General features: G+C 32.2%; 1 non-coding gene across 1 annotated transcript; it reads right to left on the bottom strand.

The window, feature by feature from the left end:
• Positions 1–10,924: 10,924 nt before the first annotated feature.
• LOC117616874 lies at positions 10,925–11,032 on the bottom strand. Its single transcript, XR_004584218.1, has one exon. It is a non-coding gene; the product is annotated as a small nucleolar RNA R71 (small nucleolar RNA).
• Positions 11,033–13,031: the final 1,999 nt, after the last annotated feature.

Genomic DNA, 13,031 nt, shown 5'->3' with positions numbered 1-13,031 from the left:
GCAATTGATGTGTAGTTTAAGTATAACCTAACATTAGAACCTCAACCCTTTTGTAGATGATGTTTAGTCACGCTATGGCCTCTTGCGCGAGAGCGCATGTAGAGGAGGCTAGTTTCTACCAATAAAGAAAATCCCTAAATTTTCGGAAAAAAAAAAATCCCTCAACTTTCGTCTTAATAAAATATTATCAATAAAATATAATAGGTAAATTATTATCAATACAACATAATGTACCTACGAATTTACCTATATATCATGTATATATCCAATATTGCTAGATAAATTATTTTTCACAATATACCTATAAAATGTTATGGCTTTAATATACCTATAATAACAATATACCCATAATTGGTAAATTATAAGTTATATTACTGTATAATAGGAAATTATTAGGTAAATGATATCCAAAATGCATTTATAAAAGTTGGGTATATTATTTGAATAATAAGTAAATTCATACTAAGTAACATTATTTTTCATAAAAGAAGTAATAGGAATGTTATTTTTTCAACATAAAATTTTATGTACGCAATAATATTTATAAAACAATAACTTTTTTATTAAATAAACCAATTATGTATGTTAAGTTTGACTTTATTATTAAATTTTTTTAAACTCCAAATTAATTCATACATCTATTTGAAGATCTTTCCAAATTCAGTGTGTGTCATTAGTTACAATCCAATTAAAAATAGTTTTTATATTGGTTCCTATGTTAATATACAAATGCAATAATGGCTTAGTTATGGGTATTTTAGGAATAAAAAAGTTCAATAAATTCAATTTTGCGCTTAATTAGGTAACTTGCAGAGTTGGATCATAGTCATCAGGTTATATTTTAAAAAACAAAATAGGATTTTATTCAAACAAAAATAAAAAGATGGGTTGTAGTTGAGGAAAAATGACTTTGAAGGGATTAAGCTAAATTTACTATAAAGAGTAAGATGTACTTAGAATGTATAGTGAATTCCATACGAAAGTTGGGTTCAAACAGTACATAAAATTGAATCTTGATTAAAGTAAAGAGTTAACTGGCGATTTGCCCCTTGAACTTGTATCTAACTTTCGATTTACCCCATATCCTTTTTTTCTTTTTTTTTAAATAGAAATTAAGGATATGAAATTTTTTTTGGCCAATTTCCCCTCTGCCATCTAAATCCGCAACATTTCATCCAATTTGCCTTTCAATATGAAGGTAAAATAGTCATTTTGTATGTTAAAAATAAATAATAAATAAATTGTAAATTATAAAACAAAACTTTGAAATAATAGTCTCTCATAAAATAAAAACCTGAAAATTCTCTCTCTCTCTCTCTCTCTCTCTCTCTCTCTCTCTCAAGGTGGGTTGTGGGCTGGATTTTATGGGTGGCATGGGTTTGTTGCTACCGCCCAGAAGGAGGGGAGGGATAAGTTTGAGTCTAGAGGTGGATCTCACGGAGGCAAGGGCTGGGGCATGGGATGGGTATGCGCTTGGGGGGCTAAGACACCAAACAAGCATATATTCAAGTCCTATTGTTTGATACAACAATACTATTTTGTTTGAAAAGAGGAAAAAAAGACGCAAATACCGACATCAAAACATTCTGCTACCTTCAAAATGTGTGGGACTCTAGATGAAGAAACCTAAGCCTCCCCACATCATAAAATAACATTTTTCTTTTCTTAAGGTTGATGGGGTTGTTGGAAGTGATAGAGCTGGGGAAGGGGAGTTGGCAATAGGTTTGGTTCAATGTATTTTTCAATTTTTTCCAAAAAATATATATTTTTTAAAATGATTTAATTGAAAATTTGATGAAATGTTGAAAACTTAGACAGTAGGGGGGGAATTGGCCAAAAAAGAGAGAGTTCATATCCTTAATTTTCTAGAAAAAAGGGATAGGGGTGAATCGAAAGCTAGGTATAAGTTTATGGGCCAAAACACCAGTTAACCCTAAAGTAAATATTTATGGTAACATTTTCTGATACATAGTGATTTACAATTGCAAGAAGAAGAAAAAATTGTAAGATGTATATAGCAGCATTATTTGAAAAAGACTGAGAGGCTAGTTTTAGTATGCTCCCATATGATGATATTTTATTTAAGGGCATTTCCATCTATTTTATTTTTTTTAAAGAAAACTGTTACAAATATATTATAACTAAAAATTTAAAAGTTTTAAAACAACAAAATGTCTTTTAAGGAAGGAAATAAAATAAAATAAAATAATGAAAAAGTTAACATGATGATGGTTTGCATTTGTTAGTTTAGTTCAAATAAACTATTATATTTACCCCAAAAAGAAAATACATGTGTACATTTTTTTTTCTTGTTAAACTATGATTACATACAAATGCAAATTAAGAGCCTTATCTTATTTTTGGCCCTAAACCACTGAAAAGTTAGGGCTGGCTCTGTTCGACTTCAAGCTCTATGCTTTGGATGATGAACTGCACCTTGGTCACAAGGTATGTGAATGTGCATGTGCATGTGCATGTGGATGTGTATATTTTTGTTGTCAAAGTCTAGGACATGTTTTTTTGTTTAAATTATCGTAAATTTTTGCAAGATTTTATTATTTTGTCTATATGTTTGTTTTGTTTTATTAATTGTTGATTTCCAGGTTTGTTGTAGGTGATGAAGGATAAGGTGTTAGAGGCAATTGAAGGGCATGTGTTGGAAGAAGCAGTATTGCTATTTTTTTTTTATGCTAATTACTTTTAGTTGTTTGGAGGATGTATTTTGTGACTTCTAGCTCATGTACTTTTAGTTGGATCCTTGATTTATAGATAGTTAAAGATGTGCGAGACAGTTGGACCAAATTGTGAAAATTTAACGAGACCAAATTGCAAGTTTCTACATAATCCAGAAACACTCACAACAACATATTAAAAGTTGGAGACGATCCAACTGTCGAATTTTTGTAGATCGCACAATCAAACAACGATAAGTTCAAGCAAACGGATAATTGTAGGTATGTAACCTACAAGCCTCGAAATTTCGGTCCATTAGTTTCCATACACTTCTAGCAACATCAACAGCAACATACGAAAAGTTGGAAATAATCCCATGATCCAACATCTCCAATCAAATGATCCAACATCTCCAATTTAATCTTGTTACTTGGTTAATCAGTTTCTTGAGGATTTGTATTTCCTAATCTTGTTGTAAAATGGGTTTAAATTTGAGAAAATAGCTACGGTTTTTGCCTTCATATAGCTTGAACACTAAATTTGATGAATTATCTGCAGCATTTGTTTTGGGGCTTTGTTCTTTATGACATTTATGTTCGTTTTAGCTTTGTCATTCTGTATGGGGATCTGTTCTTTTTCAAGTTTTAAATTCGTCATTTGGTAACACAATCGAATATTGTTGCCTAGGTTTATCAGGTTCTTCAGAATTTTTGACAATTTGTCTACATTAATTGGTTTTAAAAGTTACTCTTGTTGTTGGTTCTATCAGTTTCTCTAGGATTTTTGTCAACTTTGTTTCCATCATTAATTTGTATTTCCTGTTATTGTTTTGTTGTAAAATCTGTATAAAATTGATGAATTATCTGCATATTTGTATAATGTCCTCTGGTTATCTAATTTTTCTTGTCTCTATGTTTTACAATTTCAGCAATGCTAGGAGCTATGGAAATCAGAGAAGACATTGATGATCAAAGCAACGGAGGTGGAAGTGGAGTCAACCTTCGCATGCCCCTGTTGTGCCCCTCATCACTTGGAAGTGAAGTTGGAAGTGACCACTTACCCCACTCACCACCTACTCCTGATCACATACAAACTGCACTTGGGCACTTATAAGCTGCATTTAAGCACATACAAGATGCAATTCTTCTTCAACAAGATGTAGCACAAGATGCAATTCTTCTTCGACAAGATATTCTAGGGCATGCACCTCCAACTCGTCTTCAAATAGTCATTAGGATCGGCATGTGGCCATTGATGCTTGGTATGATTTTTAGTTTATTACATTGTTTCCCGCATAGATTCGCACACAAAAATAAAGAAAGAAGTTTATCAACATTTGCCCTTTCACTTTCCTTCACGGCACAAATGACATCAACTTACAGGGACATTACACCCAATAGTGTTTGGGGTAAAGTTTTAACGTTATTGTTGAGTTTTTTTTCTTAGTGGAGTGTTGGGCTATGTGGAGGATTTATTTTTTATGACTTTATGTGATTGTTTTATCAAATATTTCGAACTTATGCTATTTCATTGCGGCATTAGTGAGCATAGGTTTAACAGTTTTGTTGGCTGGTTAGAATTGTTTTGTGCCACTATTTGCACCTATTTTATATGTAGCAGTAGGTATGTTGGAGTTTCATAGACTCTCAGAATTTAACTATTTGGCTTATTTGTATCTTTATGTGGTTACCACAACAACACTTGGGTACGGAGATATTGTCATTATGTCAAAGGATGCGGTAATTTTTGCTAGTTTTTGGATGAGGTTGTTGAGCTAAGTGTTTGTACTACTAAGTTATAGACTTGCAAGATATTTGGGAATAGTTTGAAACTTGAGACCACTCAAGTATATTAATTTGAAATACCATTCTTTCTAAATTTGCATATTAAGTCTTATTTTGAAGTACTTATGATTTCATTTCTCCTACATATTTGTCGTTGCTACTTGTACCTATTTTATGTGTAGTAGTAGGTATGTTGGAGTTTCACATACTCTCAGAATTTAACTATTTGGATTGTTTGTATCTTTCTGTGGTTACTATAACAACACTTGGGTATAGAGATATTGTCATTATGTCTGAGGATGAGGTAATTTTTGCTAGTTTTTGGATATGGTTGTCGAGCTAAGTGTACGTACTACTTAAGTCGTAGACTTGCAAGATATTTGGGAATAGTTTGAGACTTGAGACCACTCAAGTATATTGGTTTGAAATACTATTCTTTTCTAATTTTGCATATTAAGTTTTATTTTGAAGTAATTATAATTCCATTTCTCCTACATGTTTGTCATTTCTATTGCACATATTTTGTGTATAAGTAGGTATGTTGGAGTTTCACATACTCTCGGAATTTAACTATTTGGATTGTTTGTATCTTTTTGTGGTTACCATAACAACACTTGAGTACAGAGATATTCTCATTATGTTAGAGGATGCAGTAATTTTTGCTAGTTTTTGGATATGGTTGTTGAGCTAAGTTTACGTACGACTTAAGTTGTAGACTTACAAGATATTTGTGAATAATTTAAGACTTGAGACCACTTAAGTATATTGGTTTGAAATATCATTCTTTTCTAATTTTGCATATTAAGTTTTATTTTGAAGTACTTATGATTCCATTTCTCCTACATATTTGTCATTTTTATTGCACATATTTTGTGTATAAGTAGGTATGTTGGAGTTTCACATACTCTCAGAATTTAACTATTTGGATTGTTTGTATCTTTTTGTGGTTACCATAACAACATTTGAGTACATAAATATTCTCATTATGTTAGAGGATGCAGTAATTTTTGCTAGTTTTTGGATATGGTTATTGAGCTAAGTGCACGTACTACTTAAGTTGTAGATTTACAATATATTTGTGAATAGTTTAAGACTTGAGACTATTCAAGTATATTGGTTTGAAATACCATTCTTTTCTAATTTTGCATAGTAAGTCTTCTATTGAAGTACTTATGATTTCATTTCTCCTACATATTTATCATTTCTATTTGCACCTATTTTATGTGTAGCAGTAAGTATGTTGGAGTTTCACAGACTATTAGAATTTAACTATTTGGATTGTTTGTATATTTCTGTGGTTACCATAACAAACTTGGGTACAGAGATATTCTCATTATGTCTCATGATATGATAATTTTTACTAGTTTTTGGATATGATTGTCGAGATAAGTGTACGTACTACTTAAATTGTAGGCTTGCAAGATGTTTGGGAATAGTTTGAGACTTGAGACCACTCAAGTATATTGGTTTGAAATACTATTCTTTTCTAATTTTGCATATTAAGTCTTATTTTGATGATTCCATTTCTCCTACATATTTGTCATTTCTATTTGCACATATTTTATGTGTAGTAGTAGGTACATTGGAGTTTCACAGACTCTCAGAATTTAACTATTTGGATTGTTTGTATCTTTTTGTGGTTACCATAACAACACTTGAGTACAGAGATATTCTCATTATGTTAGAGGATGCGGTAATTTTTGTTAGTTTTTGGATATGGTTGTCGAGCTAAATATACGTACTACTTAAGTTGTAGACTTGCAAGATGTTTAGGAATAGTTTGAAACTTAAGACCACTCAAGTATATTAGTTTGAAATACCATTCTTTCTAATTTTGCATATTAAGTCTTATTTTGAAGTACTTATGATTCCATTTCTCCTACATATTTATCGTTGCTATTTGTACCCATTTTATTTGTAGTAGTAGGTATGTTGGAGTTTCACATACTCTTAGAATTTAACTATTTGGATTGTTTGTATCTTTCTGTGGTTACCATAACAACACTTGGGTACGGAGATATTGTCATTATGTCGGAGGATGCAGTAATTTTTGCTAGTTTTTGGATATGATTGTCAAGCTAAATATACGTACTACTTAAGTTGTAGACTTGCAAGATGTTTGAGAATAATTTAAGACTTGAGACTACTCAAGTGTATTGGTTTGAAATACCATTCTTTTCTAATTTTGCATATTAAGTCTTATTTTGAAGTACTTATACTTCCATTTCTCCTACATATTTGTTATTGCTATTTGCACCTATTTTATGTGTAGTAGTAGGTATGTTGGAGTTTCACAGACTCTCAGAATTTAACTATTTGGATTGTTTGTATCTTTTTGTGGTTACCATAACAACACTTGAGTACAGAGATATTCTCATTATGTCAGAGGATGCGGTAATTTTTGCTAGTTTTTGATATGATTGTCGAGCTAAGTATACGTACTACTTAAGTTGTAGACTTGTAAGATGTTTGGGAATAGTTTGAAACTTGAGACCACTCAAGTATATTGATTTGAAATACCATTCTCTATAATTTTGCATATTAAGTCTTATTTTGAAGTACTTATAATTTCATTTCTCCTACATATTTGTCGTCGTTATTTATACCTATTTTATGTGTAGTAGTAGGTATTCACATACTCTCAGAATTAACTATTTGGATTGTTTGTATCTTTCTGTGGTTACCATAACAACACTTGGGTATGAGATATTGTCATTATATCGGAGGATGCAGTAATTTTTGCTAGTTTTTGGATATATTTGTCAAGTTAAGTGTACGTACTACTTAAATTGTAGACTTGCAAGATTTTTGGAATAGTTTGAGACTTGAGACCACTCAATATATTGGTCTGAAATACCATTCTTTTCTAATTTTGCATATTAAGTCTTATTTTGAAGTATTTATGGTTCCATTTCTCCTATATATTTGTTATTGCTATTTGCACCTATTTTATGTGTAGTAGTAGGTATATTGGAGTTTCACAAACTCTCAGAATTTAACTATTTGGATTGTTTGTATCTTTATGTGGTTACCATAACAACACTTGGATACGGAGATATTGTCATTGTTTCGGAGGATGCGGTAATTTTTGCTAGTTTTTGGATATGGTTGTTGAGCTAAGTGTTTGTACTACTTAAGTTGTAGACTTGCAAGATGTTTGGAAATAGTTTGAGACTTGAGACCACTCAAATATATTGGTTTGAAATACTATTCTTTTCTAATTTTGCATATTAAGTCTTATTTTGAAGTACTTATGATTCCATTTCACCTACATATTTGTCATTGCTATTTGCACCTATTTTATGTGTAGTAGTAGGTATGTTGGAGTTTCACGGACTTTCAGAATTTAATTATTTAGATTGTTTGTATCTTTTTGTAATTACTGTAACAACATTTGAGTGCGGAGATATTATCATTATGTCGGAGGATGAGGTAATTTTTGCTATTCTTGGATATGGTTGTCGAGCTAAGTGTACGTGCTACTTAAGTTGTAGACTTGCTCTGTTTGGGAATAGTTTGAGACTTGAGACCACTCAAGTATATTGGTATGAAATACCATTCTTTTCTAATTTTGCATATTAAGGTTTATTTTGAAGTACTTCTGACTCCATTTCTCCTACATATTTGTTATTGCTAATAATGTTATACTGAAGATTGGAAAAAAAAAATTAAAAAGTTATACTGAAGAATGTTGAAAATTAGATTTTATTCAACCTATTTAGGGGCTAGTTACTTGATGACATATGCGGATCACGAATTGTTCCTATCAAGCTCGGCTTATGAAACATATAAGAGATGAAAGATTTTCCTTTTTAATTTGGAAAGTTTTTTAATTTTAACATTAAAATTCATATGTCAAGTGTCTAAGAAATAATATACTTATCTTTTAATGAAAACAATATGTTTGTTAGTTTCCTTTTAAGAATTTTACGTGAACTAAAAAATAATCTACTTACTTTTTATGAATAATCTAATTACCTTCTAATGAAAACAATATGTTTGTTATTTCTTTCTAGTGATATTTATAATCAAATGGAAGAAGCTGTTAAGCGTCTCCTCTCCAAGAAGAGAGAGGAGTTCCCCGAATATTGTAGACTTCGCAACTTCTGGCCCATCCTCTTAATGGTGCACATTTTTGCATGTTTGTTGATACTTTTTTACTTAATAGCGTTGCAGGACCACTTGCTAGACATCAGGTTCCCCGAATTCCGGCTTGACTCAGTAGTTGTGTCCCTGTGCCCACTCACCCCGAGTCTTGCTGTTGTTGCTTGTTGTTGCTGCTTCTGCTGGTGGCTTCTCCAAATATAGCAACTGGTACTTAACTGCCACATGGGACCTGACCCTGGTGTTTATTAACCCCAACCACATACTGGGCATCTCTTACGACAGCTTCTGGGTGGGACTCTTGTACGAGGATGGGGAGGAGAAAGACAAACTCATTCTCGCAATGACGCCATTGCCTCTTCCACCTTTAAATAAGATGAGCTAGACCACCATCAACTTCAGCCTGACAATGGTGAGGTCATATGTGGGTGAGGACATGGCAAATGAATTATGATAATATTACAATAATACATGTTTATTTCCCTTAATATTTATCTTTCAAAGCAATTATAAAGAGTAATTAAATAATCTTATGCATGTATATTTTTACTTGACCAAATTGGTTTAATGTCATTTTATTAACTTTGATCAATGACTTCCTATGTAGGCTTGTGTGTTGTGAAAACCAACTCAATTTGCATGCCACGGAATGTGCCAACTATAGATAATATGCTACTACCCAATTAAAGAACTTCAACATATCCCTGAAGCAATGATGATGAAGGAAGAAGTGCAACTAGCACAAGAAGAAAAGAATTCAAAAGAATGCATGAAGTGCCTCACCCATGCCAAAAGAAGAAAGGAAAGGAAAAACAACAGAAATGGAATTATGGGCAACCACACCAATATAGACAAGATGAAGTGGGAGTTAGGTATTGCATTAAAATAGGAATGGTGGTGTTGGAATCCATCGTGATGTTTCTCCCTCTTGGCCCTATAAATAGAAAAGTCTTCAAGCTTCAAAACACACAACAAACTCACAATCTTCTCTTGAGCTCTCTCTCCTTCCTCCAATTCTTCTAGTTTTAATTTCTTTAGTTTTATTTTATGGGAAAACTAACTCCCTAGCTAAGGCTAGGGAGAAAGCTTTTAATATGAGTATGTAATTTTTATTAGTTTGATCCAAACTTAAGCTTTAATGTGAATTTGTAGTTTTGTTCAAATGGAATTTGTAGTTTTTCTTTTTAATTAATTGATGAATGTTTGATATTCTATTTCATGGGTTCAATCATGTTTTTCCCATTGTTTAGTAAAAACTTTCATGCTTTTAAAAGACAAGATAATTACTAAGATTAATATAATTTCGACGAAGATTATTTTTTGATAGTTTGTTGCCAATGGTACAAGTTATGCTTAAAATACTTCTAAAGGAAATTAAAAAGGGCTTTAATTATTTTGAACAACTGCAAAGAAAAATATTTTGTGGATCAAATTAATAAGAGTTGCAACTTATGTTAAAAGTGGAACCCCAATGCCTTAGTGTTTTAATCAATTGAATTTTCTCTAAATCAAATCTTGCATATATCTACTTCTCAATCTTAATTGTTCTGTCTCAACTCTGTTATTTTCTTTACACTGCTCTCTGTGGATATGACACTCGGACTTCCGAGCTACACTGTTATACAACACCTTCGCTTGGGTTTTGCAAAGTGGTATAAATTAGTTGGCGTCGTTGTCAGGGAGCGGCTTGTCAAACAGTACAGAGATCCCCTTAGTCGAAGGTTTTCTCTTATGTGAAATTCTTCACATCTGGTACACTCTTTCCAAACTTATCTCATTGTTAGTATATATTTTCTTCTTATTATTATTTTTTTGTTTATTTATTTATTTTCTTTATGCGACCTAGAGATCATCTAGGAAGATTTGTTAAAAAGATTGAAATTGTTAATTATGCTTTAACTTCTTCAACTGAAACATCTGACAAAGCTGAAAGCATGGCAGAAATTGTGAATAATGAAATGCTCATATTGTGAATAATGAAACAAGAGAAGAAGTAGTTGCACCTAGAACTTTAGAGACATTATTGCATCCTATTCGTGCACCAAATCCTTCATGCATCATGTTTCCACCTAACATGCCAAATTATGATTTCAAACATGGAATGATTCAATTGCTACCAAATTTTCATGGTATGGAAAGTGAAAATCCTTACGTGCATGTTAGGGAATTTGAAGAGGTTATTGGCACTTTTTACAATGGTCAACTTGATAGGATTAATTTCATAAGGTTAAAGTTTTTTCCGTTCTCCTTAAAAGAGAAAGCGAAAAGTTGGTTATATTCAATAAGGGCTAGGTCCATAGGTTCTTGGGCAGAGATGACCCAAGTTTTCTCTTAACAAATATTTTTCTAATCACAAGACAATTGTTATTAAAAAAAAGAATCTCCAATTTCTCTCAGAAGGAAAATGAAACTTTATATCAAACTTGGGAAAATTTTAAAGAGCTTTTGAATTTGTGCCCACACCATGGCTTTGAAAACTGGCGACTTGCTAGTCATATCTATGAGGGACTTCTCCCTCGTGATCGCCAATTTTTTGAGTCTATGTGTAATGGAAATTTTATGCAAAGAGACTCTGATGATGCCTTAGCATTTTTGGATGAAATTGCCGAAAAAGCTCATCAATGGACTGGTCCCAGTCTAGTTGAGACCACTGATCGGTCAAGAATTGCCACATCTTCTACTAATAAATAAATTTATCAATTAAAAGAAGAAGATGATTGGAAATTGAAATTTGAGGTTTTGACTAAAGAGATAGCTGCTTTAAAAATGGAAAATTCAAATTTGCCTCAACCTGTTTATCAAGCTGATGTTAATCAAGTATGTAATTCTTGTTATTGAGTTGGTCATACTGTTAAAAATGGCCCAATTTTTCAGAAAATGAAAGGAGCTTATGAGGAGCGTTGTGCTGCTGTTGGAAACTTTAAACAACAATATTCTCCTTTTTCCAACACTTACAATCCAGCAACAAGGAATCATCCAAATTTTCGTTGGAGCAATGAGCCACAACCTCAAGTAAGTGATAGAAATTCTTTCAAACATCATTTTTCTACAACTAATGCATTTAATGCAAGATCTTCTTTGAGCGATACTCTTCAAGCATTCATGTAGGAACAACATAAGCAAAATCAAAGGTATGATACCTTGTTTGGTCAATTGGTTGAAGAAAATAAAGAAATTAAAAGCCAAATTTCTAAATTGACAAATTCTTTTGCAATAAATGAAAAAGGGAAATTTCTTTCTCAAATTCAACCAAATCCAAAGAATGTAAATTTGTGTGAAACCTCAATTGAACATGCTAAGTCTATCATTACTCTTAGAAGTGGTAAAATAATTGATAACTGTTTGGGCCAAAAAGAAATCTAAAAAGCGCCAGCCCATCTTCGAAAGAAAAGCCCACAAAACAGAAAGGAACAAAGGTCTGGGATTTGATTCCAAAAAAAGAGAACCCAATCCACGTCTTTTTTCAAAATGGCAGAGTTGTAAAAAACGCCAAATTAAATGGCGGTTAACAACTAAGCAGATTGATAAAAAAAAATTTAAATTGGGCCCAGTTTCTAAATCCTACCATTACTCTCAAAGAAGCCCAGGTACAAGTCAGCATATTTTTTCTGGAAAAACCTATTCTCAAGGAAGCCCATGTGACTACTAGACTTTGAAAAGTCAACAATTTCAACTAGTCACAAAGGAATTTGACCGGGAATTAATGAAGGCAGTCTTGCAGGAAGATTTCTCCAGCCTTTCACGGACAGAGAAAAGATCAAAATCCATTTCTATATACAGAAAAAATTATGCATGCATCATTTCCAAAGGATAAGTAGACTAAATTTTCTAAAGAGATAAGTAGGAGGTAGGGAGTTGTTCATCTGAAAGATCAAACGTTACCATCACGAAATATTGAATTTTCACAAGAGCAGTTAAAAATTGAAGAAAGATTAGGTTTTCTTTTAAAGAAAAACAGGGAAGTGATTGCCTTAGAACTGACTATTAATGGTTTACTTGCCAGAATAGATAACTTCCCTTTTTCTTTAACATTTAAAAAATATAAAGATCTTGTTTTCAGAAAATTTGCCGCCCATTTTAAAGATTAAAAATCTCATTCTAGCATCTCCTATAAATGTGAGAGAAGGTGAACAAGAGCAAAGGACAGCCAAAAATCAATTAAAAAACAAAAACTCAAATGATCACTTGATCTCAAAAGCCTTCAAAACACTGAAGCAACCAAAAGCTCATTGAGTCACAAGAAAGAAATAAGCCACAATTCAGAATCTCTAACTTCACTTCAGACTTAGAGAAATAAGTCATTCAAAGCGAGATTTCTCTCGGTACAAATTTGGTTCAGCATAAGCCAAATTAAGCAGAGTTCGGGTTTTACAGATATGAAAACCTCAACAAATTTATGGAGAGCCCTGATCAAGCAGAACAAGTACTACAGTGCAGTTCTAGCTCAGTGATCATCAAATCCAGCCACTT

Source organism: Prunus dulcis, chromosome 1 (genome assembly GCF_902201215.1).
Source record: "Prunus dulcis chromosome 1, ALMONDv2, whole genome shotgun sequence".
NCBI lineage: Eukaryota > Viridiplantae > Streptophyta > Magnoliopsida > Rosales > Rosaceae > Prunus > Prunus dulcis.
Note: the sequence above shows the minus strand (reverse complement) of the source record. Positions and strands in the feature narration are given on the sequence as shown.